This window comes from Chelonoidis abingdonii, chromosome 1, assembly GCF_003597395.2.
Source record: "Chelonoidis abingdonii isolate Lonesome George chromosome 1, CheloAbing_2.0, whole genome shotgun sequence".
In the NCBI taxonomy this organism is placed as follows: domain Eukaryota; kingdom Metazoa; phylum Chordata; order Testudines; family Testudinidae; genus Chelonoidis; species Chelonoidis abingdonii.
This window is the reverse complement of record NC_133769.1, coordinates 348761655-348788162: the sequence shown is the minus strand read 5'-3', so window position 1 is coordinate 348788162 and position 26508 is coordinate 348761655. Positions and strand designations below refer to the sequence as shown.

Below are 26508 nucleotides of genomic sequence, written 5' to 3'. Positions count from 1 at the left end.
AGAGGGGGTCCCCCAGGGAATATTTGGGGAACCTGGGCTGATAGGAGCCAAAATCCTATCTGGTGGCAGCGAGATAAGATCCAAGCTGGTACAAGCTTGGGGGAATCATAGTAAGCACCCAGATTTTGGACGCTAAGGTCCAGATTTGAGACAGACATTTACCACACATGGGTACTGTATAAAAATCATATACCGTACTTCACATAATAGACAACAAAAGAAGCCAACCCAAGAGTTAGTCTCCCTCTGCCCATTGGCAAACAGATCCATGTGGGTGTTGTCAAAAACTTGGAGAATAGTTGAGTGTGCATTGCTCTGTGCTGCGAAGCTTGCTCACCCTGTGCTCTGTGGGGAACATGAGGAAGAGTACGTTCCACTGGCAAGAAACTTCTGCTGAGGATGCTGAGCTGCCGACTCCCAAGAGTTCAACTTTTAGGACTGTCAGGAACTGCTTCTCTCCTTTAGGCTCTATTGCTCTTTAGTTCTTGCAGTTGGGAATAAGAAGGGAGTTCCTAAGGAAGCTGGGTTCTCACCTTTTCAGCACTTAACCAGCATCACCAGCCCCTTGAGTTGTACCTAAAATAGACTAGAATGAGCCTGAAGGTTTTTGGGGACTAACAGTTTGACTCTAGAACAAGTACTCCTGTTATTTTTGCGGATACAGACTAACATGGCTGCTACGCTGAAGTTTGACTCTAGAAATATTTCAGATTTTATAGTCTGCACCTGGGGAAAGCAGTCTTGTGACTAACATACCGGGCTGGGACTTGAGAGATCTGGGTTCAGTACTGTGCTCTGCCCCAGACTTTCCTCTGTGGCTTTGGGGAAATCACCTAATTTCTCTGTGGCTCAAGTTCCTTGTGTGTATAATGTGGGTGCTAACACAGTTCTACTGCACAGAAGTGTTGGGAAGAGAGATTGATTAATTGCTTGTGTGGGGCTTAATTACTTATGCGGCCCCCATTAAAGTAGTGAATACTTAACCCTCCCAAATACACATTACAGCCTATCTGATCCATGCAAATAAAATGTATTTTGTTAAAATTAGAATTCCTGCTGCGTGAACACCTCGGTTTGACACCTGGGCTCAGTTCTTGCTGCCCTGTGTACCTGAACTGTGGAGTTCAGGCACATAGTCTCAGGGAGAAGGGAGAGTCATTCTCCAGTGCTCCTTGTGCCTAGTTTTTCACATACTGCATTTGCAGTCCTTACAGTGAACCCCTCTCTTTCTCTTTCTGCAGAGGTTGGCGTCTTATATCTCACTGACTCACGGAAGGAGGATGAAAGTTTTGGTGGGCATCCTCAATAGGACAACTTGGCTAAGCATTGTTTGGAAGGGATCCTAGTGCTTTTCATAAACTGAGATACACTGTGTACAGAGAGAGCTTATTTTGTGAACCACTAAAGTGCAGCCATTTCTGGGAAGGAATGTAACAGAACAGAAGTTAGCATTACACTACCATTTACGATAAGAAATGAACTTCCAGTTAAAACGGCAGGGTAATTTAGCTCAGCAGAATGCGATATTTTATGGGATAAACTATAAGGTGGCTTATGACTGAAGACCCTTCAGAAACATGGAGGCCATCACAGAAAGATGAAAATAATCTGAATGCAAATAACCATACAAGATGTAGGGAAAACTGCCAAACAGAGTGGAATTCAGAGGTGTAACGCAGGACAGCCATTAAATCTCAGTATTTTGTTCTGTTTTTTCTCCGTTCAGTATCATAACCTTAAAATTATTTAATCATGTTTTTTTTATTTCCTTATTTAATTCTTCAATACCTTCAGTAACACTTCCGCATGAATGTCTATCTTCCGGAACATTTTGAATTGATCTTTATTCTTATGGAAATGCGATTGCCCATTAATTTAACAGAATGGATTTGAGTCTGCTGCTGTAAACCCAGCTGTTCAGTCAATGAACTAGTTCACTGTTTTTTTATTGTGGTTGGTTTATAGATTAGGGCCACACCAGAAACAAAAAGAAATAGCAGATAATGATAATGCAAGTTGGTATTTGTGTGCAAGTCCACTTCTGGGGTTTGTTAGCTTGGATTTGCACTAGTTCATGCAAAATAAAATGTCTGCTTTTGCCTAGCTAGTGACTGTCTTTCATTTCCCCTGGGTTTAAAAAAATGGATAAAAATGTATGAAGGGGAGAAAAGTTTTTAACTTGAGACTCCAAAACAAACAGGTCAGATTTAGATCATTCTTATATTAATGCGTCTTGTGCAAACTGTATCAGTCAGTTGCAGATTGGATTGTATTCATTTGCAATGGCAGCAGTTAAGTCTAATAACTGCTTTTCCTCCATTGTGGAATCCTGTAGCAGATTGTTTTTACATGGCAATCTGTGACTGATAGATCAGTGAAAATAGGACCAGAGAGAGTTAGTGCTTCCTACTTGCTTCCCCTTCAAATTAAAATAATTTGCAGTTTGAGGAGTGCATTGTGGCACGTGCTATTGGAATGAGCCAGTCAACCCATTACTGATGAATTCCCTTAAAGCAACGAACTTGTTAATGCATTTTATTTACTGAAATATGCAGTCATAGTGTGAGGAATCCACTTAAAATAAATGTGGTTCTGATATAATTCCCAAACCCATCAACAAACTTCCTGTCCATTAAAAGGTATATTAGACAACAGAAATTGACCTGGTGAAAGTCAGTTTGAGAGTTGTTCTCTGTCCGCTGATTTGAAAGATCTGTTGTATTTAAATATACTGTGGAGCCTTCATTGAAATGAGTAACCAACCTTATGCTTTTATCAAGTTTCTGACAAATAGCTTGTCACTCATTTGCACCGGTGGATTTTTTTTGCTTGTTGTTGGATCATTCTGAGATAGATGGGTGAGGTGGAAAACCCCCCACCCTCTAACAGTCACAAATTGGATGGCTGCTTTATTGTTCAACAGTGCTATAAAACAGCTTATATTATATCGATCATACTAAGGAGCTAGCAAAGTACAGTGTTAATTGAGTCCACTGGAATTCTTACCCCCCGGGACCGAGAGCTTCGCTGGAGGCGGGGGAGGGAGGACGAACCCATGGTGAGCTGCATGAAATGTAAGTGCATTAGACATCCAGGCTTCTGCCTGCACTGCTGGAAAGCGGACATGGCGATTTTTGCAGAATTTGGCAACTTACTATTTTATTCCTGTTCATTTTTGGAATTAGCTCCTTTTTTTGTGGAGGAAAAAATAATACATTTTTATTGTTTTCCTCTCCTTCCTGCAAAACTGCGGAGCTCTGCTTTGAAACCTGCTGCCCTAGAGAGCAGTTGCTTGGCTATCCTGTTAGCATTGTTCTAATGCTCATTCCATATGTATGTCACATAGGAGCTCTCTCCTCCTCCTCCTTTGCTCCCCTTCCCCCAATCCAGGCATTTGTCCCCCCCCCCCNTTTTCCAGAAAGCTTGCAAGCAGGGAAATTCAAACTTAATGATCCTCTGCTGTGGGTTAGGTATACGGCCAAGGCCAGTTCTCTCAGTGAAAGTATGCTCTATTTTTGCCTCTCTTTTCTTATATAAGCACAAGGGTTTTTTTTAAGAAATGAAGATCTGTAGTTCTTTTTGCTTTTCCTTGTTACCGTGGTAGCATGTATCTCTGTTGCCGAAGAATGAAGCAGGCAGGCTGGAGTTTTTTATGTTCAGTGCTTTTGGGACTACTAGAGAGAAGTCCACAGAGACATGTGTGCAGCAACCGTGCCCACTGAGTTTATTATGCTTATTGGTCACTTATTCTGACGCAAAGGTAAGGGCTTCTTTCATTTTTCTGTTAAACGTCTTTGTGCATTGTTTTGTGCAGTGTTTGTTTGATGTTTGCAACTAATTGGCTCATGAGGAGGAAGGATATGAGGGCTTTTGACGTACGCTATTGTACATCATCCAGTCAAAGCTCTTTACATCTGAGGAAAAATTGTTTTTTCCTGAAAATTTTCCTTTAAATCACAAGTAGTTTCCCCCACTTGACTCAACATTGGTTGAGGTCTAAAGGCAAAATATTAACTTTGCATCTGATCCTTTCTAGTCGTCTTTCCCAACTAAGACATATACTCTGTGTGTGTGATGTATATACATGCGCGCCACACACACAAAATATTTGGCAGCATGTTCATTGTTTCCTTTTACACTAATTAAATATACTCAAACACTCTTTGCAAGGTTAAGAATGCCTTAGTTCAGCAGACTGCAGCTTATGCCAGTTTTAAAATTGTTACTTGGATTACAGTGCTTACTGTGGAAAGTTATTAGTTTCCACAAAGACCAGTTTAACTGAGGCAGGATATGTTTGCACTGAAGCTATCCTATGCTGTGCATGCATATGGGCTTAGAGAAGCACGTGAGATATTATTTCTTCTTAACTATTGTGCACAATAATAATGGAGCTTTATTGTAATGTCTGTCAGAAAATTAAGTTGTTGACTGATTTTTTTTTTAATCTAAGGTTATCAAAGGAAAATGAGAGGTTACACACAGGGACAGCCTGGCTTTTACATTTATCTTTTATAATCATAATCAGATTTGTAAGAATAATTGTGTATGATATACTGGAACATGCAAAATGTTATGGGAGGAATGAAACCTTCACTAAACACAAAGCAGCGGAAGATCCTGTTTGGACTGTATCATTGTAATCTTTAAACTGTCGTAACCTGTTAAAGCCATAACCTTGATGAGCAAAGAACTTTTTTTGCACGTCCATCCTTTTCAATTTTTCAGAGTAGCAGCCACGTTAGTCAGTCTGTTTTATGAAACATTCTGGCTTTGAAGAATGAAAGTGTATGCACTTACTATAGATCGATCCCTTGAACTGTTACACGTTCTATTTATTTTGGTGGTTTGGCAATAACATTTTTAAAGGTTACATTGCTTTATTAGGTACTGGTTTTGAAAGGCTCTATCTTATTTATTCATTTATAGTTTTTGGTTCTCTTGATAGAAAATACATCCTTTTAAGTGCTTTTGTTTCATCTGTTTTAAAAAGATCAGTAGCAGATTCAGCTGAGCAAGCTCCTTTACTAATCTTACTGTGCATATTTAAATAACTGGAAATTCTGCCAAATACCCAATGCTTTTAGTTTGCAGTGCTTTAAAATCCAAGGTGTGAAGAAAGAGACAGGGGCCCATCTAAAGGCATTAATTTCTTCATTTACATCAGTTGGTTGTTTTTTTTTTAATGTCATTTCAAAATGGGGTGGATATTTGCTAACACATGCTCTGAGGCTGTATTTTCCCATGATTGCTGCTTTATATCCGTACAAAGAAAACAATCATTTAGATAACAGGTTGCCACTGATGTCCTTCTTAGAGTAGAGAAATGAAGAAGCAGTAATAAGTTAAAAATTGGCATCTGCTAATTATGCGGAATACAGATTGTGAGCTCTTTGTAAGTCTTCCCTTGCCTTAATGCTGCTAGCATATTTTAGCACTGGCAACCCAGGGAAAATGACTTGAATGTTCCCACATAAAAATGATGACTGGTGAAAACGTGAAGTTTTTTTTTTTTCTGTTTGTGTTCTCTCTCAGAAATGGAAGGGCATCATATGGCCATATGGTTGTATGGCTCTGGGGAAATTGATTAAAGATCATTGAGACAAAGAATTGATTAAAGATTCCCAGTGATTGATTCTGACCCCCATTGACATGCATGTAACTTTCAGGCATGAAACTTCGTCCTCAAACTAGGTTAAAGCTTGGGAATTTTAGACTTTCTTGGTCAGTGAATATTTGATTCTCTTGTACTTCTTGAAGGGAAAGAAAGTGTTTATTTTTATCTCATCTGCAGGTATTCACAGCAGAGTATTTCTTTGACCACCTAAATCTAAAACCTTCAAGTGTGCAGCTGCCACTAAACATAAGGCGTATCCTATCCACCTCAGAAGTCATGGTTTGGCTCCTCTGCGTTCTTATGATATAACAACAACCCTAATCTGCGGGGATTGAATGGGGACTTCTGTATCTGAACCCCCAAATGTTCATTACTTGTGGTAAAGGACCCTGTCTGTCCGTTTGGAGCAGCCGCAGAAGATTCATAAACCTCTTGTGTGGTTCGGCCACTAGAGGGTGGGAAGAGCCACACTATTTTAGTGTGGATTATTGCCGAGTACCAAGCTTCTCTGAACAAGGGATTAGTTTTCTGCATATTGCTGTCCTTTGCCTGGCCCCACTCTGTCCAGGTTGTTTGTCATCAACACCAGTTTTGTACTTTTAGGGTTGTTCAGCTCAGGGCATTGTCTGTCTCTCACTTACACACCTTGCATTCTGGGCCACACACATGTATCTGCTTCCAAACTCCCTCCTAGTTATTCTTAGGATGGAGCCCTCTCATGGAAAAGTGTGCACTCGGGAGACTAGGGCAACAGTTTGTGTGCCATCTGCTGATGGGAAACCCCATGGGGCTGGCTGTTTCTGTCATTCAACCAGTCTGCAGTGATAGATGGTGTGGGAGTTGGATTGTGGGCAGTAGGGCTGATAAAGGACTCTGGTGCTTTCATATCTTGATTGTTGTCTTGAATGTAGTGCTTGATGGTAATTAGCCAAAATTGTTACTAGCTGGTGTCTTAGTGGCTTGCTGAGATAAGTTGGTGGTCTTGTTCTAGCTCTTAACGGACAGATGTGCATATTACACAGTTGGCACTAATTGATTTTAACGGTGTCCCTTGTCAGTGTTCTGTACAGAGAAGCAAAAGACTGACTGGAGATGGTAGAACTTTCCTACAGCAGTTCCTGCAGGTCAGGGTTGAGGCTCATTGCAAGGCCAGCGTGGGAATCTTGTGCTCTGAATTTTTACATGTTACGGTTGTGTCCTCATTTTTGCTCAAACGTGAGCCTAATTGTGTTGAAAATTGTCCCTATTTTTTTAACAAGGTGTCATAAATTTGGACTCAAAATGAGATTTTCTTTGTGTTTGTGTGTGTGTCAGAGAGAGAGAGAAATAGCGGGTTTTTTCAGTTAAGCATGAAAATACCCTGTTTTCAGTTTAATTGCAAAAAGTGTCTCTCTCTCTACTGGGAATTCAGCACCTTTCATGAGCACTAATGGCCTGACCATCGTCCTTTGCTCTTGAGGGGAGCCGTTTAGAAATAATGGGTCTATTAGTGAGAATAACGGTTGTAGACTCAAGCCTTAAATTCACTTAAAGGGATTGATCCAAAGTCCATTGAAGTCAATGCAGCCTTTTCCTTGACTTCAGTAGACATTGGCTCAGGCCCTAATAATGGATGTGTGTGTGTGTATCCGTGTATGCACACAAAAATTCGTTGGGAGCTTTATACTGCTAAAATAATATAAAATTATTTAATTAAAAATATTAAAAACTTTAAAATATTGTTCACCATAGGACGAATCCAATGCCCACTGAAGATTATGAAAAATTACGATGTATTTCAGTGGGTGTGGGACCAGGCCCAGTAAACAAAAGAGCATTTTTATAATGAAGTGTTTTTTCTCTGCCATCTCTTCCCGCACAAGTAAATAAAAGATCAGTTTTTCTGCATGGGAACGTTGAAGTTTAAACTGACACAACTAAGTGACCTAAAGACTGGCTTATTGCATAAATAAAATACGCACGGTTTCGTTGTTTGAACTGCATTAGCATTATAATGGAGAACTGCATGGTGAGTTGGCTAAGGTGGCCAGGCAGAACTGGGAGTGCTTGTTCTGTGGAAATCCTAAGAGCTGGGAATTCTTTTCTAAGCCATAAATAAATAAATCTGTGTCCTGAGCAATTAATGCATACAGAAGTATGAACAACTTTAAACCATTTGGGGTATTTAAAAATAAAACTTTTCTGGTACTTTTTGTTGTTATTTTTCATCTCCATGTTCTGACTTAGTTATTTTAGCTGAAAGAACCAGATAAGTACATTTTCCATCCCAGGGCCAAGGTGTAACTGCTGCTAAGTCCCATGTCTAATCCAGTGCACATTGTGCTGAAACTCTGCCTCTGAAACATATAATCTTTCGGAAACATCTAGGAATCCCAGGCAGCTTAGCACAGAGACTGGAGCTTCTGAGTAAGGAATACTGTCCCTTTGGAATTCTCCTTCAGCTGCTATTGCTAGTTATCCCTCAGACACCAAGTAGATTGTTTAGCAGTCAACAGTAATACTGTGAACACGTATAGTATGTTTCATCAAGGGATCCTGAAGTGCTTTGCAGACGTAAACTAATTAAAACTCACAACATCCCAGTGAGGCAGATAAGCAGTAAGCACAACTTACCGATAAATAAGATGAAACACAGAGAGGTTAGTGGCCTGATTTTTCATGGAACTGAGCGCCTGACATTCCCACTGGAGTGAACATGAGCTACGAGTGCTCAGTAATCAGGCCATAAATGACTTGGCTGAGGTCACACAGAAAGTCAGTTGCAGAGCTAGGAAGAAAATTTACACGTCCTGATTGCCAGTTTTGAGTTCTAACCACTAGAACACTTGTACCGGCAGGAGAGGTGCCCCAGGCAGGGAAGGTATCTCTTTGTTTTGCCCTGGTCTGAATAGAGTCGTCTTGCTGAGGATTTTCTAGTTAGCTCTACTTGTATCCTCAGTCATCATGAAAACAACAGCATTGCTATTTCATACCAGTAAATTGGACTTTATATCTGTGTCCAGTGTTGAGGCAGTGCAGGATTAGTCCCATCCCAATTCAGTTTATGGAGGTAACTTCACTACAGATTTCCCTGTTTGTACTTCCCTGCTATGATCTTTTAGCTGCTTCTTACAGCTGTGAAACCATTTCCAAGGCTGAGGATCTCTTGGGAAAGGGACGGTGGAAAAACAACTCTATATAATAACCTGGAAGAAAGCCTGAGATTAATGGATGTATGAAGCATGAAGAAGACAAGTATGGGCAGGGAATAAAATTCTTGTGCTTGTATCCGTCCACCATGTCAGAGGTATTGTTGGAACAATGAAAAGGGGAAAGATGCCGCAAAACAAACTTTGGTATTTAGAAGGAACAGTAGTGGCTTCCAACATCCCAAAGTAGCTCCTATAGAAGAGAGTGTGCTTACTGTGAGCTTTTAATGTATGAATGAAGTCCATGTCTTTGGTCTAGTAGAGGCTGGAGTTCCCCATGGATGTCTGATCATTATTTGTAACAGAAAGGAAAATAAGGGTTTACAAAAGTGTAAGACTCAATGGTTGTATGAGTCAACTGTCTCCTTCTGTAATAAGGCAGCCCCTGTGATCATCAATATAGAAGAGACTCTTTGAGCTACTGTCCCAAATGGTCCATTAATAACTGATGTTGAAATAGGCTCAAGAGATTGGCATGTGTAGATTACTGGAAAGTAAGACATCCTCATTGATTACTTTTCTGATCAGTTACGGGTGGATTCTTAAATGGGAAGCTTCCTTTTTCTTATGATTATATTGAGGAGATACAGTTACAGGCAATAAGATACCTGCAATATATCATCTTAAATTACTGTGAGACTGGAACTAGGTCATTGTATCCAGAGCATAGGAAATTATGGACAGTTGCTGTTTTTTGACAATGTAGTGGTCTAACTAGTAAGGAAGATGTTAATTTGAATGGAATTGTCTGGGACTCTCTTTTTTGACCAGTCTTACTGTTAGATAGACAAAGGAAGAAATTAATGCTGGAGACATGAATGAGCTAGATGGACAGTGCAAATGAGTTTAGGGTATGGAATTTTGTCTGTATTGTTATATAAAGAGCATTGTGGATGTGGAAATGATGCACCAAGAGGAAACTTGAATTCTACAAGGATGCAAAGGTCATGGAGAAAGATGAGATTACTGAAGATGTTGGAATTCTGAGGTGTATATACACAACAAAGCTGTGTCAGCTGCTGAAAGTAGAGGACACCAAAGTTCAGTGAAAGAATGGTTGGGTCAATGAACATAGTGGAATTTATTTAAGCTAAGGTTGTTATATAGCGTAAGCTACTCAGGCAGTGATGAGAGCAGCTAAACGTTTTCCTAAACCTCAGAAACTTTTCAAGAACAGAAATACTATATGATGGTACAAGTGCTAACCCCCCAAAGTGCAAATCAATTTCAGATTGGCTTCCTGCCCTTAAAATTGCCTGTGGTCCTAGAAATAACACTGTGTGTGGAATAAAAATGATGGAAAATAAATATTTATTTTTAAATTACTTCCAGTAATGCAGCTGTAACTCTGCCCATGAATAGGCTGATTTCTCAGCATTAAAGAAATAAATTTCAGACCTCTAGGTTCCCTAACTACGGTGGAAGGTTGTAAAATTTCTACTGATGCACATTTCAGCACCACTTGGAAGTTGTGCGCAAACAAAAATATCTTTGTATCATTTGTTGCTCAAAATTAATGCTCAAAATTAATGGTTGATACTCAAAATTAAAGGTTGTTTTTTCCCCCCCCAAACAACTCACAAAGGTGACTAACATGCATGAAGTATCACATGGCACATGCAGAGGCTCTGTAGCAAGATGCTAGGAGGAGACTGTTCATACATGGCAGATAAATAGTCCTTTCTTTAAAGGCAGCTTGTTAACTTTTCTTTTTTTTTCAAGCTGTAGCATGTCTAAGCTATCAGTGTGTCAGAGGTATTGGCAGTTTTCACACTAATAAACTGTCCAGTGGTGTTGGAATTTACATTCTATGTGGTGACTTAGGAGGTACATTTATACAGTATTCTCCAACTTCATTACAACACTGTTTCCTTGGATACTGAGCATTTAGCATATCGTTACAAGACAAACATTAATGATGTTTGGTTATTCTAATGGTTTTAATAAAGGTTTCTCCCTTAGTTCATGAGTGATTGTTATTCTCCTTTTCAAAGAGGAAAAACAAGAGGGAAATTATTTTGTCAGCTAATTTGTGTAGCTCACTTTGAACCAAGAGCAGGTTATGTTTCATAATATGTGCAAACCTTGCGTGTTGTTAGTGGAGTTATATTGTTGAATGCAGTTTCAATAGGAATTGAAGTGCTACTATTCATTTCAGCTTCAAATTCATGCTGTTTTGTTTGCAAAGACTCTAACAGCAGTGAAGAGAAGCTGTTTAAATGCTGGATGACAAGTAAAATCTGCCACGTTTTTAAAAAGACTGATGCAAAGTGTAGTTTTATACTTAATGTGTCTTTTTAAATAGTATTACATATTTTTATGGTACATTGGTAGTTTTGGTTAAGTTTCTTGTAATATTGTTTATTATAGTAGAGAAGCCTTTCTCCCTCAGTCTATACCATGTGAATATCACTGAAAGTCAGCATTTTCCAACTTGGATACTTAAGCTAAGGTGATGAAATCTGTAGTCATCTAAGGATGTATCTACACAGAGAGTTAGTGCGCAGCAAGCTGGATTGTAAATCGATAACTGTCTAGCCTGCTGCACACACATCAGCCCAGTGGGCCCTGCTACTGTGCTATGCTATGATTACTGTAATATGCTATGATTACTGTTGTTTCATTTTGGCCAGAATGTATAGTATGTGCCGTATATGTCGGTGTATGTGTATCTGGATTTTTGATAGCACTATAGCTTTGCAATACATATTACACACATCAGTTACGTTTACTGGAAATGGTACTTGATAAATATTGAGAAATAATTTGCGGGGGGAGCCGGGAAGAGGGGAAGGAGAGTGGAAATATTTTTACATGTCAAACAAAATCAATATTTAACTGGTTTTTTGAGACCGATAAGGCCTTATGAATATCCTAGAGCAACAAGGATTTAGACATTTAAATGTAGAGCCCTGCAAATCCATAGATTTTATATCCACAGATATGTGCATCTGAGGATGTGGATATCTGTGGACAGTTTTGCAGATCATGGCTCAGGTGCGGATATAAATCCTGCAGATCTGCAGATATCTGCGGATCATTTTTGTGGATTCTAGATCGGATGCGGATACAAATTTTGTATCCATGCAGGCTCTACTTAAATTACTTCAGGTGACAAATACTGTATAGTTCAGTGAAGTATCACTGCAGTGGGAGTCAGATGAAATGCACTGTATATATAAATATATGTTTTAAGGCGACCACTTATCTAAAAGGGTTAATTAAATGGGAGCCAACTCCTCTTAACATTAAAAAGGCTCCTTTCGTTCCCTATAAGTACTTTCTCTTTAAAAGCAATATATCACAGTTCATTTAATAAAATACAGTCATCGCCCCAGAGACACACAAAATACAGAGAATAATACAATGGCATTTGGACATAAATTCCTGGGACAGGTGTAAGACAGTGTTTTTGCAGTACATTCTGCTTTATTGAAATTCTCTTCAAATGCCAAAAGCTGTTCAGAACCTTCCTTTGTAAAGGCTGTATAGAAACATATTATGCTACAATTTTTTTTCTTACCCATAAGAGTTAACGTCACAATTGAGCCTTCCTTTTTTTTCAGTGTGGATTTATAATATTGCAAAATTTGTGTTACTGTGCTTAACGTTGCTCCTTTCATAACTCTACTTTTTGTTCTTGGCTCGTGCCTTAAAAGAACCAAGGAGGCTGATACTGCAGAATACCTGTTAACTTTATGGAGCACTTAGCCTGAGTAAGGACTGCAGGATCAAGTTTGGGTGGAGAAATAGTACAAGTGACAGCCATTGTACTGCAGTTTGTCTGTGAAGGTGTACTGTGTTTTAACATGAGAAACATCACTGTGATCCACCTGCTACGAGTATAGACAGCAGGAACAAAACACCGTTATCTACACTAGGGTATCTCGGTCCCAGAAAACAGGTTAGTAGTTTTTTCTGTATCTTTTTATCAAGGAAACTGGTGGACAAACCCTTGGCTGTGGCTGCAGAGCACATGGCCCAGGTTTGCCATAGAGGTTGTGTAAAAGTAGCAATTTGCCTTTATCCTGAGCAGCTGTGCACCAGTATGATTCCCTTGGTATAGGGCAGAGCAGATAGAGGGCTGCTTTATCTTACACCAGCCGCTAGTGACACCAGAAAAGGAACCGCATAGGGGCTTCCTTCCTCTGGCTATGTCTCCAACATTAGCAGCTGAATCCCTTTTGAACTGGGGTGATGCTCCCTTAGCTAGTTATGCAGTCTATGAAACCAAGCAGTTGCACCAGAGGTTCTGGCCTGCTGAAGAGAGCTCCTCATCAGAGTCTGAGACAGGGCTGTAACACCGCCGGTATATGACAGTACATTGGATCAGCACCTCTTACTCTATCCATCTTGTTCTCCAGAATCTAAGCTTTCATTTAATAAGAAAAAAAAGTCTCTCTCTCTTACTGCTATTGAGAGAGCCTTCAAAGCATAAAGACAAAGAGAGGTGACCTCTGACTGCATTTACAGTACCTGGGACAACAGCTCTGAGATGTGTGAATTGTCCCATTTGGTTCTGTGGGTTCTAACCTAGAAGTCCAGTGTGTTGTACTGACCAATGATAATACTTTCACTGCTTGTCAAACCATGTAAAAGAGGAGAAGGGCGATCCAGTTATGAAAGATCTTCATACTGTACTGTGAGTGACAGATGACTTTGGCACCATGGGTGTGGGTTTCCAAGAATACTGCCACTTTTCCCATCCCTCAGTCAACAAGGAGCCTCTCAGAATCCAAGAAGCCCACTGGGGTCACATGAGCCTCACTGCAGGGAATCCAAGGGCAGCAGAGACTGAAAGTATATTTGGAGTGCCTTAAGGAGGAGCTAATCTCAGAGACCATGTGTACTCATATTTTGCACATCTGCAAAATCTGCTGTCAGTAGCATCTTGTGTGAGTGGGGTTAACTTTGTGGGCGGAGCTTGGAAGAGTATTACTGCCTTTTTTATTTAATTTATTTTTTTCAGTTTGACCTTTGGTCACAGATAATCACTGACTCTAGGAAAGCCATTGGAAAGTGATAGGGTATTGAGGAGATGAGTCCATTTACAATGGAGAAGAGGTATTTGGAATTTGCTGCTAGTTTTTTCGCAGTTATAATGGGGTCAGACTACAACTTTTTTTCTTCTTACACTGGTTGCCATTATATGGGCAACAGTTCCCATGTAGCAGTGTTTAAGATACTGCTGGAGCTTTCTTCTACTTTTAGGACAGGGAACTGATAATGCAGTTTCTCGAGTACCATACTGTGGATAAATGTGTCAAATAGCAGCCACTGTAAAAAAGAAAAAAGAAAAGGAGGGGGGCGTGGAATAATGGCATGACCCTTTCTTCTGAAATTGTGACACCTGTAGTATGCGTGAGGAAAAATAACTTTTGAAGTGATAACAGAGTGGTCCATTACAGACAGTTGACAAGAAGGTGTGAGTAACAGTAGGGAGAAATTAGTATTGGGGAAATTAAGTTTAAGTTTTGTAATGACCCAACCACTCCTCATCTTTATTTAGGCCTAATCTGATGGTATCCAGTTTGCAAATTAATTCTGGTTTTGCAGCTTCACGTTGGAGTTTTTGAAGTTTTTTTTGTTGAAGAATTGCCACTTTTAGGTCTGTTATTGAGTGACCAGAGAGATTGAAATGCTCTCCTACTGGTTTTTGAATGTTATGATTTCTGATGTCAGATTTGTGTCCGTTTAGTCTGTTGCATAGAGACTGTCCAGTTTGGCCAATGTACATGGCAGAGGGGCATTGCTGGCACATGACGGCATATTACATGTTGGTAGATGTGCAGGTGAACGAGCCCATGATGGTGTGGCTGATGTGGTTAGGTTAATAGATATGCGGACAGAGTTGGCACCAGGGTTTGTTGCAGGATTTGGTTCCTGGGTTAGTGTTTTTGTTGTGTGGTGTTTAGTTGCGAGTGAGTATTTGCTTCAGGTTGGGGGTCTGTCTGTAAGCGAGGACTGACCTGTCTCCAAGGTCTTTGAGAGTGAGGGATCGGCCTTCAAGATAGGTTGTTGATCCTTGATGATGCACTGGAGAGGTTTTAGTTGGGGGCTGTAGGTGATGGCTAGTGGCATTCTGTTAGTTTCTTTGCTGAGCCTGTCTTGTAGTAGGTGACTTCTCTGTACCCTTCTGGCTGTGTCAGTCTGTTTCTTCACTTCACCAGGTGGGTATTGCAGTTTTAAGAATGCTTAATAGAGATTCTGTAGGTGTTTGTCTCTGTCTGAGGGATCAGCGCAAATGCGTTTGTATCTTAGAGCTTTGCTGTAGACAATGGATTGTGTGATGTGGTCTGGATGAAAGCTGGAGAAGTGTAGGTAAGTATAGCGTTCAGTAGGTTTCTTGTATAGGATGTTGTTTATGTAACCATCGCTTATTTGCACTGTAGTGTCTAAGAAGCAGACCTCTTGTGTGGACTGGTCCAGGCGGAGGTTGATGGTAGGGTGGAAATCGTTTAAATCTTGGTGGAATTCCTCAGAGGCCTCCTTCCCATGGGTCCAGATTATGAAGATGTCATCAATGTAGTGCAAGTAGAGTAGGAGCGTAAGGGGGCGAGAGCTGAGGAAGCGTTGTTCTAAGTCAGCCATACAAATGTTGGCATACTGAGGGGCCATACGGGTACCCATAGCAGTGCTGCTGACTTGAAGGTATAAATTGTCCCCAAATCTGAAATAGTTGTGGGTGACGACGAAGTCACAAAGTTCATCTACCAGGTTTGCCGTGATGGTATTGGGGATGCTATTCCTGATGGCTTGTAGTCTATCTTTGTATGGAATGTTGGTGTAGAGGGCTTCTACATCCATAATGGCTAGGATAGTGTTTTCTGGAAGATCACCGATGGATTGTAGTTTCCTCAGGAAGTCAGTGGTGTCTTGAAGATAGCTGGGAGTGCTGGTAGCATAGGGCCTGAGGAGAGAGACTGCATAGCCAGATAATTCTGCTGTCAGGGTGCCAATGTCTGAGATGATGTGGCGTCCAGGATTCTCAGATTTATGGATTTTGGGTAGCAGGTAGAATACTCCTGGTCGAGACTCTAGGGGTATGTCAGTATAGTTTTGTTCCTGTGCTTCTTTAGGGAGTTTCTTGAGCAGACGGTGTAATTTCTTTTGGTAATCCTCAGTAGGGTCGGAGGGTAATGGCCTGTAGAATGTGGTGTCAGAGAGTTGTCTAGCAGCCTCTTATTCATATTCAGACCTATTCATGATATACATGATTTTACGGGATTTCCTTTAATGTCAAATAATTTAAAGGCAGTTTTCCAAGGTAGTTATCTGAGGTATTTCTTAAGAGGTATCTTATTTAATATCACTCCCAATGGTCATCATGAAGCACTGAGCAATTTTCAGCAGATACTACATGGTAGTGTCTGGCATACTTTCATGAGAGAAATAACCGCAGGATCTCAGTAACACTGGTTAGTTGACTCCTAAATCGTAACACATTTTCCTGGAAAGAGAATGTCTGTACCTCCAGTTGAAATCACAATGTCTTTGTTACTGATTTTATGCTTCTAAGTTTTGTTCTTGATCTCTCTCTCTCTCTCCTGGAAACGTTAATTAAACATAGAATTTATATTGGAAATACTGATTTTTTTTTCAAACAAACTAATAAATATCTGTTTGCTTAAAAAAACCGCAACTGAACAATAAACCTATTTTTAAATACAGAGCTCTATTTCTTTGAATTTTTATTCAGGAGACAAACTTGCAGTGGGCATGCGGGGTGTGTGTATGTGTGAAAACATGCCGGGTACTAAAAACAAGGGCCTTTGCGGCTTGAGTGAAAAGTCCCTTCTCCATTAGCTTGAAGGCAATAGCAGATTAATAAACATGCATACATAGTCTTGACACCGGGGGGTGGGTGGGAACAAAGAGACATACCCTCTTTGTGTGGATGGCATATGCATAACCCTCATGGAGGTTCCTGCATGCAGAAGAGTGCTTGACTTTGTCGCTGGTTGTCAGACTACTGATGAAGTGTGGAACTTGCAGAACTGCCCTAGAATAAGTCCTTATTTCTTTGTGCTCCACTGCCTGTCTCTCTTTATTCCTTGTTTGAAACTTAGATTGTAAACTTTTCTTTTACTTTTGTGTTTGTACAGCTCCTAGCACAGTGAGGTCCTGGTCCATGACTGAGGGGTCATGTGTGCTGCCACAATAAAAAAAAGAATAATAAGAGACTACCTTCTGTATATCTGTAAAGCACCTAGTATGTTGTGGACTATACAGTTAATTTAATAACAATGGGATAATTGTGGAAATACTAAAAGGAATGCATTCTTTCAAAATTTCCTATAGCCATACCTTGTATAGGATGAAGTTTCAATACAGAACTCAAAAGTATTGTAATCAAAATAGATATACTGGTTAAAGCTTTATAAAACAAAGAATTATTAAAATACTGGTCTTTGAATGATAGCCCCAGGAAATAGCTTGATGAATTTGAAACTGCTCAGTAGCTTCCTCATTTTAAAACAGTTGACAGGGATTAAAAAGTAGGTGCCAGGGTGGGGGAGTGGGAATTGGGGACCTGCAAGGCATGAAAACTGTTTATCATTCTTTGTTTCCAGCCAAATGGACTACCAAGGGACAAGCTAAAATCTCCTTGTAAGATCACTCTCTGGAATTCTCTTTCTGACACAGTTCACATGGAAGCAAATTATTCCTTTTTCTTTTTCTCCTTTCCCCAAGCCATGTTTCATGCTCTGTGTGCGTGTGTGTGTGTGTCTGTGAAAGGTATTTGAAAGGCTCTACCACCGCGCCAGCATCTCAAGAAGACAATAAATGACTGAAATCACGTTCACAAGTTTGAAGTATTTGATGATGAACTGACACTTGACATTAACTGGTGTATGGAAATATCCCCCCCGCACCTGGTATAAAACAAAGCAAGGTATTCATAACACATTTCTGGGTGGTTGAATCTTCACTTCCTTGGGGCTGTCTTGAATTACACTTCCTTCATGCTGAGTGGGCTTTTCTCCTGCAAGATTACATTCAGGCGGCTAAAGGATTTGCTGCTATGACGGAGGTTAGAATTTACTGCGTGCCTGTTGCAAACAGATTAATCTCTGGGAAAGGTCATTTTCTCGTCAGTAGCATATCTACTATCATTCTCTCTCTCTGCTGTGTTTTGGGGTCAAACATCAGTTTTTCTAATGCCTTGTGGCACAACGTGAATTCCAGTTTTCAATCTTTATTTCTTTTCCCAGCCAGTATCACCATTGCTTCTTGCTAATCTGTTTTGAGCTATTGTTGGGGGTTGTGAAAGGAACATGTATGTTATTTCTCATTGCCAGACATCTTTAATGTTCTGATTTTTCACATTGCGCCATATTGCATTTGACAAAATGCAGATTATCAGGCCTGCATAATTAGGTAAATGCTCTAAAGAATCCGTGGCAACCTACAGCGTGACTTTCACAATCGTTTACTATGGTTGTTTGGTGGCAGGAAAAGAATTCTGGTCTTTCTGCTCCCAAATCACTCTACTCCTATTGGTGCTAAAAATGAGCTTTGAGCCTAGACACACGGTTAAGCAGTTTCCTTCCTGTTAAGGTTAGTGGTGTAAAAACACACTAGCAAGTTCATTACAATACAGACAACAGATCATGACAGAAATCTTTTGTTGTTGCCTGTTATGCCCTTTATTTTGGCGAAGTGCACATACGTGGTTCCCAGTTTTGCCAGAAGCAAGATGTCCTCCCTGTGCCAATGTGGAGCCCCACTGAAATCAGTCGGGCTCTCTGGATCTGTCTGAGTGAAACCACAGGATTGGGTCCTTGGTAACACTGTTTTAATAGTTCCTACCCTTGTTATCCTGAATAGTCTAAGAGTGACAGGAATGAGTTATCAGTAAGATTTAGGGTGCTTCTGTCTAAGAAAATCTTGAGCTGCTGCTCATACTTCAGATAGGTCACATTGCTATGAGTTATTTAGACTTCAGCATTGATCAGCAATTAGAATTGTGCTGCCTCCGACATGCTGTCTTTAGAATCTGTAGGGCAGTAAAGCCCAATTCCCACATGCACTCATCAGCTGTTAAATTATTGATTTAGAGAACACGGTCTCAGAACATAAAACTGCACCATTAGAATGCTAACTTGTGGCTTAAACACACACGCTGGAAAGAAAAAGGTTACAGATGTCTGGTGTTATAGGCCACTCTCTCAGCAGATCGCTGTTCAAGTCCTAGTTTCTCAGAGTCCAGGGCTCTGAGGAAAAGGAATAAACTTGGTGTTGGCAAAGCTGGACAAAAACTGTTTATTTTTATCCCAGAATTCTGCTTGTGTCCTCTAGGAACGGGGACAGGCTTTTTTTCTCAGTGGTGGGAGCTCATTCGGAGAATAAGGGGGTGGGGTTCGTCCTATCCTTGAGGCGTGTGCGTGGAATTTGAGGCACTGATCAATTTCTCTTTCCTTTCAACGTGCTGCTTTGTCCTTCAGTCTCATGGCAGCTCTGAGGGAATTCTCAACTGTGGTGGCAGCTGTCCTCCAATCTGACAAATTCCATAAATGACCTTACCCAACCAGCTGGCTGGTAGAAATGCCATCTGAGCCCATGACAATGTGGTCTTTGTCTCCCTCTAGTGGCTCGTCTGCAAAAGAGGATATGAGCCTACTACAGCTGTCTGATAAACAAGCTAATCTGATGGATGCACTTTTTATTTTGCTTTAAGGGTCTCAGAGAACAGACTGCCCCTTGATTGGGACTTGTTAAGGATAGTCAGAGTTGATTCAAGAAGCATGTATATCACTTCCCTCAAATAGTAAAACTCATTCTTTAGTGGTAGGGTGATGTTCTGGGTCAAAAGAGTCTGTCACAGCAGACAAAATCATCCCAGAGGTCACTGAGCACTCAGTTCATACCTTCCCATTATATTAACTGTGTGGGTGATGGTGCTACTTTAGAGGCATCATTCAGGTGCAAGGTAACACTGGCCAAGTCTCCTCTCTTTCCACCCAACCCCCAATCTGGTCTAGACTAGTGCTAGATGCAGCCCAGATTGTTGGAACCAAGAAGGAAAAAGGAAACTTCACTCTGACATTGCACTATTGTATTCCTATGAACGGCTCCAGCCATCTAGGAAGGCTGCATATAGTTTGGATTTTATGGTTACTCATTGTGATAGAGGTTATTGACTGGTTAGTCAGGGTGGCTTCTAAGTGGAGAGCTGAGTGTGGATTGGTGGCTTGCCACATCATGTTCAAGCCTGTTGTATTCACGTTCAAGGCCCTTCATAACACAATCCCTCCCTCCATTCCTCTCATTATTTCATTTACATGATTGTCAGCTGCTCACACAAAGGGTAAGTCTACACTACGAGATTAAGTCAGCCTAAGATATGCAACTCCAGCTATGTGAATAACGTAGCTGGAGTCAATGTAGCTTAGGTCGACTTACTGAGGTGTTTACACTGCCCTGGGTTGATGGGAGAAACTCTCCCATTGACTTACCTTATGATTCTCGTTCTGGTGGAGTACTGGAGTCGACTGGAGAGCAATCGGCGGTCGATTTAATGGGTCTTCACTAGACCCGCTAAATCGACTCACTGTGGATTGATGGCTGCAGCATTGATCCCCCGGTAAGTGGAGACAAGCCCAATGTCTCTGCACCGTCTCATCCTCTGCACTCGCATGGAATTCCTTCTTTTAAGCGTACTCCTCAAGACATGCAATTAGCAGTGGCTAGGTTAAGGCACAGATGATGACAGTTGTATTACTGTATATAGGTAGAAGAAGAATAAATAGAAAATATATCTGATTGTATTTCTCTTACTCTTTGTATAGCATCTAGCACAGTGCAGCCTCCATCGTAATTGGGCTCTTCTCATAGGAATATTAAATACTAAGTCCATAACTAGCCGACTGATTTTAAAGTAAGTTAGTCTCTGCAAAAATGTATTCATTTCATTTTGTTAAATACCTGTCCATTCCTCTAGGGGCTCTTCCAGTGGTTAGAAACCTCAAAATACAGTTGTGTGTACAGTAAGAGGTTGCCTCTGATCATTATTGTTGTTGTTTCTTTTCATTGCAGTAGTGCTTAGGAGCCCTAGTCATGGATCAGGAACCTCCTTCCCCCCGCCATTGTGCTAGATGCTGTAGAAACAGAAAACAAAAGGATGGACCCCGCTCAAAGAGCTTTGGATCTAAATGTACCATCAATTCAAAATCATCCACCCACTAATAACAGTCATGAAAGCCATATCTACACTATGTCCTTCACCACACCCACATTGTATGCGCTTGCGGGTAGGGAGAAAACACCATAATTAATCTACATAGTATAGTACAAACATACACACATTATATACATAAATACATAATATAAAAATGTCCCTGATCCTGGTATGTGCAAAGCATTTGAAATTCCTGCCTCATTTAGAGAGATCTATTGTGGTAGGGTGTTGCACTCTTAGCTAGAGTCACCCTGTGTATTGGTAACATGACTTTCATTTTTAATTTTTGCATTTAATGGAGAGCTAATTTCTTGCTTTTAAATGAATCTTGCAGGCAGTGTCAGGAAATTCTTTGGCATAGTTGCTGCCCAAACATTTCAAAATCAAACTGAAGTAATAATCTTCCTTGTTACTTGAAAGTGCAACTTTTTTTTTTTTTTTGACAAGGAGTGCTTATAAACTGATGTCTCCGTTTATTGCTTTTTACTTTGTTCCTATAACTATCACATGACGTTTCCTGTGCGCAAGCATGTATGCATTATGAGGCTCTTTAAAAAAAAAATCTGATATGAAAGGGACTTAATAAATAATTAAGTACATTTCTGTATAGTCCGAGTTTCAGTTGAATAGATCATCCACTGGGACACTGAGCTATTCTGAGGAATATGTGGAAGGATGAAAAATTGCCATGAGGAGCCTTTTACTATAAAATATATCTCATCACTACTAAGTTTGATACTGCATAACAGTAAAGGCTGGTTTTCCTAATGCTGAACCCAAAGTTGTACCCACAAATAGGATGTCCATGCACTTTTTCTAGGTAGAATTTAGGGCCCAAGGGTCAAATCCTGATCTCATCTACGCTGTTGTAAATCCAGGGTAACTCCATGTACTTCATTGGATTTATGCTGCTATAAAACCAGAGTAACTGAGATTAGGTTTTGGCCTGAGTTCTTTAAATATTTTTGAAAACAGTGTCTGTCTGTGATGTGTTTCCATAAAAATAAAGGTATTTGTTATAAAATGTGTGGGGGTGTGTGTGAGAGAGAGAGACAGCTCAGTGGTTTTGGAAAAGAGCAAAGGTTGCCCTAATATATTCCTTGTCTTGTGGTAGTTCCGTGAACTTTTTCATTAGGTATTTGAGATAATATAACTTCATAAAGATCAGTTGCTTAATTTCTGCCTCTGAAACAGTCCTTCAGTCTGGCTAACCTAAGGATAAACATGTACATCATTTTTATTTGTAGTAATGAATTTGTTGGGAAAACTGATCGCAGGGAGTTGAGTGTGGAAATCTTGGGGACATGTGTAATGACCACTGAGAGGCTTTGTGGCAGAGAGAAACTAGCTGGAGGAAGCTGTTGTGTGGACTTAGGCAGAATCTAGGCCACCCCAGACTGGGTATAAGTGAGCTGCTGCTCTTCTCTGCTTTACTCAGAGGCTTAGTGCTTATAGGCTGCAGAACTGCTGTTCAATTGAAAAGTAAAATCATTTTGTGTTGTAAACCTGCAAAAATTGCACTTGGGTTACTTCAGAAGGCGTAAGTCTCCTTTGAATGCTAGGTTGAGGCCATGATTGCATTGCAGAGGGAAGAGTCTAAAGCATCCTTGTGACAAAGGCAAAACAGTGGTCGGCCTGGTATTTCAGCAGTGCCGCACCACATAACCAGCACAGCCTTTTATTTTGGTATTAATTTTCTCTCACTTGTTATAATTCCTGTTTCCATAAATCAGCCCCCATGCCAGCTTTTTTTCTCAGTGACATTTATTATGGATACTTTCTGTTGTACAACATTGTCTGCCACGCTAGGTTGAAGCAGCATTTTTTAGTAGTAGCGCCTGGAATGAATCACATGAAAATAAGGACCTGTCAATTTTTCATCCCATTGGGTTAAGTTTAAAAAGATTTGCTGTTCTGGAAGAATAGCAACTGCTCAAGCCTTTTTGGTGCACGAGATGACAATAAAACCCCGTCTTTCCCCACCAAAAGAGAAAGTGCCATCTTAGCTTTTATCAGGAATCAGTAACATGGGTGAAACCAGGGCTTGCAAATACCCAAAGCATGTTTCTGTGAGAAAACAGCAGTGTTTATAACTATGTGCATCTATGGGTTAACAGTGTTACTTGCTTTTGTGAATCGCTTGATACGTTCCTAATCATCACATTCATGTTTAAATTACAGAATGAAGTTGATCTAGATGTGGAGGGGTATTTGTCCAGTAACAGACCCAGCTGGTGGGTTATATCATCTCCAGTAAAAGAGACTTCTGTTGTCTCGTTTATACAACACAAAAGAAAACCTGATGGGGGGGGGGGGAGAAATTGCATATGAAAATAACTGTCTTGATAAACACTTGGGAGAGTTGATCAAATATTATTGATTAAGCTGTTAGGCCATGGAATAGAGACTCTGGAATCAGGAAGCTAAAGTGTCTTGATGTACATAATGTCAGTAAAATAAATTCATTGCCCGTAGTACTTAAAAAGTGCAATCATCATACTATTATACAGGAAGCATTAACTCTGACTTGAATTCATATTCTGAAACTCATACGCAATTTGTACATCTCCCAGTGGGTATTGGGAGATGTACATCTCACATTGGAAACTTAAGCTAACCCCTGTCATTACCAACTACTCTTCCTACCCCTTTCTGCCCTGTGTTCTGACACTTCCTTTATTACAGTTTCAAGCAGCTTTGAAATGTTTCCTTTTCTATGAAAATAAGAGCAATGGGGGTCTTATAGTAATTATCTTTTAAAAGGAGCTTTTAGGATTTTCACTCCTGCCTATGAAAGTAATTGGCAACAGACACTCTTAAAATGCCTGAAAAATGATCAGTTTTTTAAAGTTAACTTACTATTTTGTAAAAAGCGACAAAGAGTCCTGTGGCACCTTATAGACTAACAGATATACTGGAGAATAAACTTATGTGGGTAAATACCCACTTTGTCTAACAGACGTATTGGAGCATAAGCTTTCGTGGGTGAATAATCACTTTGTCATGTCTATAAGGTAGTCTATAAGGTGCCACAGGACTCTTTGTCGCTTTTTACAGATCCAGACTAATACGGCTACCCCTCTGATACTTTACTATTTTGTGTTCATTATGGGCACATGCCAAGCCATTTGAAGTCAGTGGAAAGATTCCCATTGATTTAAATAGCTTTTGGATCAGGCGCTGTATACAGGGAATCATTCTTATTTTTTGTAATCTTACTAGTGAATTAGCTAAATCTTTTTTAAAAGTAGAAAGTATCAAGTGGAAACAATATTGAAAATGTCATTGAACAATAACTCTCAATATGTTTCAGCAATATACACCATTCTGTTTTTATATTTTGTAAACTTCTTGTAGAAATTCATAATATGGAGTGTAATGGTAGTAAATAAGAATATACTTGAAATATCTTGGTATTCGGCTTGGGATAAAAAAGAGATTTGTGAAAGAAATCTGCTTGTTTTCAGGGGTACTGGAACAATTTCTATAGTGGGGCTGCTGAGAGGCATTGAACCAAACTGTAAACGCTGTACGTGATGGAAACACCTTCATCTAACACCTATACTTGTTTTTGTAGAAAACGAGACAAATCAAGAAGGAAACCAACTACTGTACACACACACTCTTGTAATGCCCTAGTAGCTATATCTAAGAAAGTTTGTGGTAGTTGGTCTATGCAGTGAATGAGAATGCATTTAAGCTCTTGGTGGACAGGATGTGCAAACCTGGGGCAGAGGTCTTGAAGACTGCTGCTTCATTCATAGATTCCAAGGCCAGAAGGGACTATTCTTGTCATCTGGTCTGACATTCTGTCCAACACAGGCCAAAGAATTCCCCCAGAATAGTTCCTAGAGTAGATCTTTTAGAAGAACATCCAACCTTGATTTTACAGGTTGTCAGCATTGTCGAATCCACCACAACCCTTGGTAAATTATTCCAGGAGTTAATAAGACACAATGTTAAAAAGTTAAACCTTATTTCCATTTTGAATTTGTCTAGCTTCAGTATCCAGGCAATGGATCATATTATACTTTTCTCTGCTAGATTAAAGAGCCCATTATTAAATATTTCCTCCCAGTGTAGGTACTTATAGACTAATCAAGTCTCCCCCCTCCACCCCCGTTTGCTTCTCTTTGTTAAACTAAATAGATTGACCTCCTTGAGTCTATCACTGTAAGGCAGGTTTTCTAATCCCTTAATCAGTCTCATGGGCTTTCCTCTGAAACGTCTCTAATTTTTCAACATCCTTCTTGAAGTGTGGAAATCAGAACTGGACACAGTGTTCCAGCAGCAGTTGTTCCAGTGCCAAATATAGAGGTACAATAACCTCTGTGCTCCTACTTGAGATTCTCCTGTTGCCCTTTTGTCCACAGCGTTCCACAGGACACTCTTGTTATCCACTATGACCCCCAAATCTTTTTCAGAGTCACAGCTTCCCAGGACAGTCTCCCATCTTGTAAGCCAGGACTACACATTCTTTGTTCTTAAATGCATATATTAACATTTAGCTGTATTAAAACACACATTGCTTGCTTGTGCTCAGCTTGCCATGTGATCCAGATCGCTCTGTATCAGTGACTTGCCCTCTTCATTACTTACCTTTCCCCTAATTTTTGTAGTGATGATTTTGTTTTCTTCCAAGTCGTTGATAAAAATGTTAAATAGTGTACGGTCAAGAAATTATCTCTGTGGGACCCCACTAGAAACCCACCTGCTCAGTGATGATTCCCTGTTTACAGCAACATTTTGGGATCTATCAGTTAGCCAGCTTTTAATCCATTTAATATGTGCCATGTTAATTTATATCATTCTCGTTTTTAATCAAAATGTCAGTTATATCATGACTATTACCTTTACCGGCCAAACTTTAATCTCATCAAAAAAGATATCACGTTATTCTGACAGGATCAATTTTTCATAAAACCTATATTGATTGGCATTAGTTGTATTAACATCCTTTAATTCTTTATTAATTGAGTTCCATATCAGTCTCTCCAGTATCTGGCTGGGGATTGATGTCAGGCGGACAGGCATATAATTACCAAAATCATCCCATTTACCTTTTTAAAATATTGGCACAATATTAGCTTTCTTCCAGTCTTCTGGAATTTCCCTTATGCTCTATGTTACCTGGACCTGCTGAATTAAAAATGTCTAACTTTAACTTAAGCACGCTGCTGTTTACCATCTTCCTGAGATACCAGTATAATGGAAAGCGTGTTATCATATGATATGACTATATCATCTGTTTCCCCCATCTGTTTCCCCCTGCACTCCCTCCACCAATACAGAACAGGGATATTTATGGAATATTTCTACCTGTTCTGCATTTTCATTGATAATTCTAGCATCTGGTAGTGGACCTGTCATAAACAGATGGTTAAGGGTTAATGTCCCTTTTACCTGTAAAGGGTTAAGAAGTTCAGTGAACCTGGCGGATACCTGACCAGAGGACCAATCGGGAGACAAGATACTTTCAAATCTTGGTGGAGGGAAGTCTTTGTTTGTGCTGTTTGTTTTGT

General features: G+C 40.1%; 1 protein-coding gene across 1 annotated transcript in view; it reads left to right on the top strand.

Moving 5' to 3' along the window:
* Window positions 1-3560: 3560 nt before the first annotated feature.
* FAT3 (FAT atypical cadherin 3) overlaps window positions 3561-26508 on the top strand; it is a 518717-nt gene continuing 495769 nt past the window's right edge. Inside the window, exon 1 of the mRNA XM_075061745.1 lies at window positions 3561-3760. The gene's annotated coding sequence lies outside the window, so the exon portion shown is untranslated. The remainder of the gene's footprint in view (window positions 3761-26508) is intronic.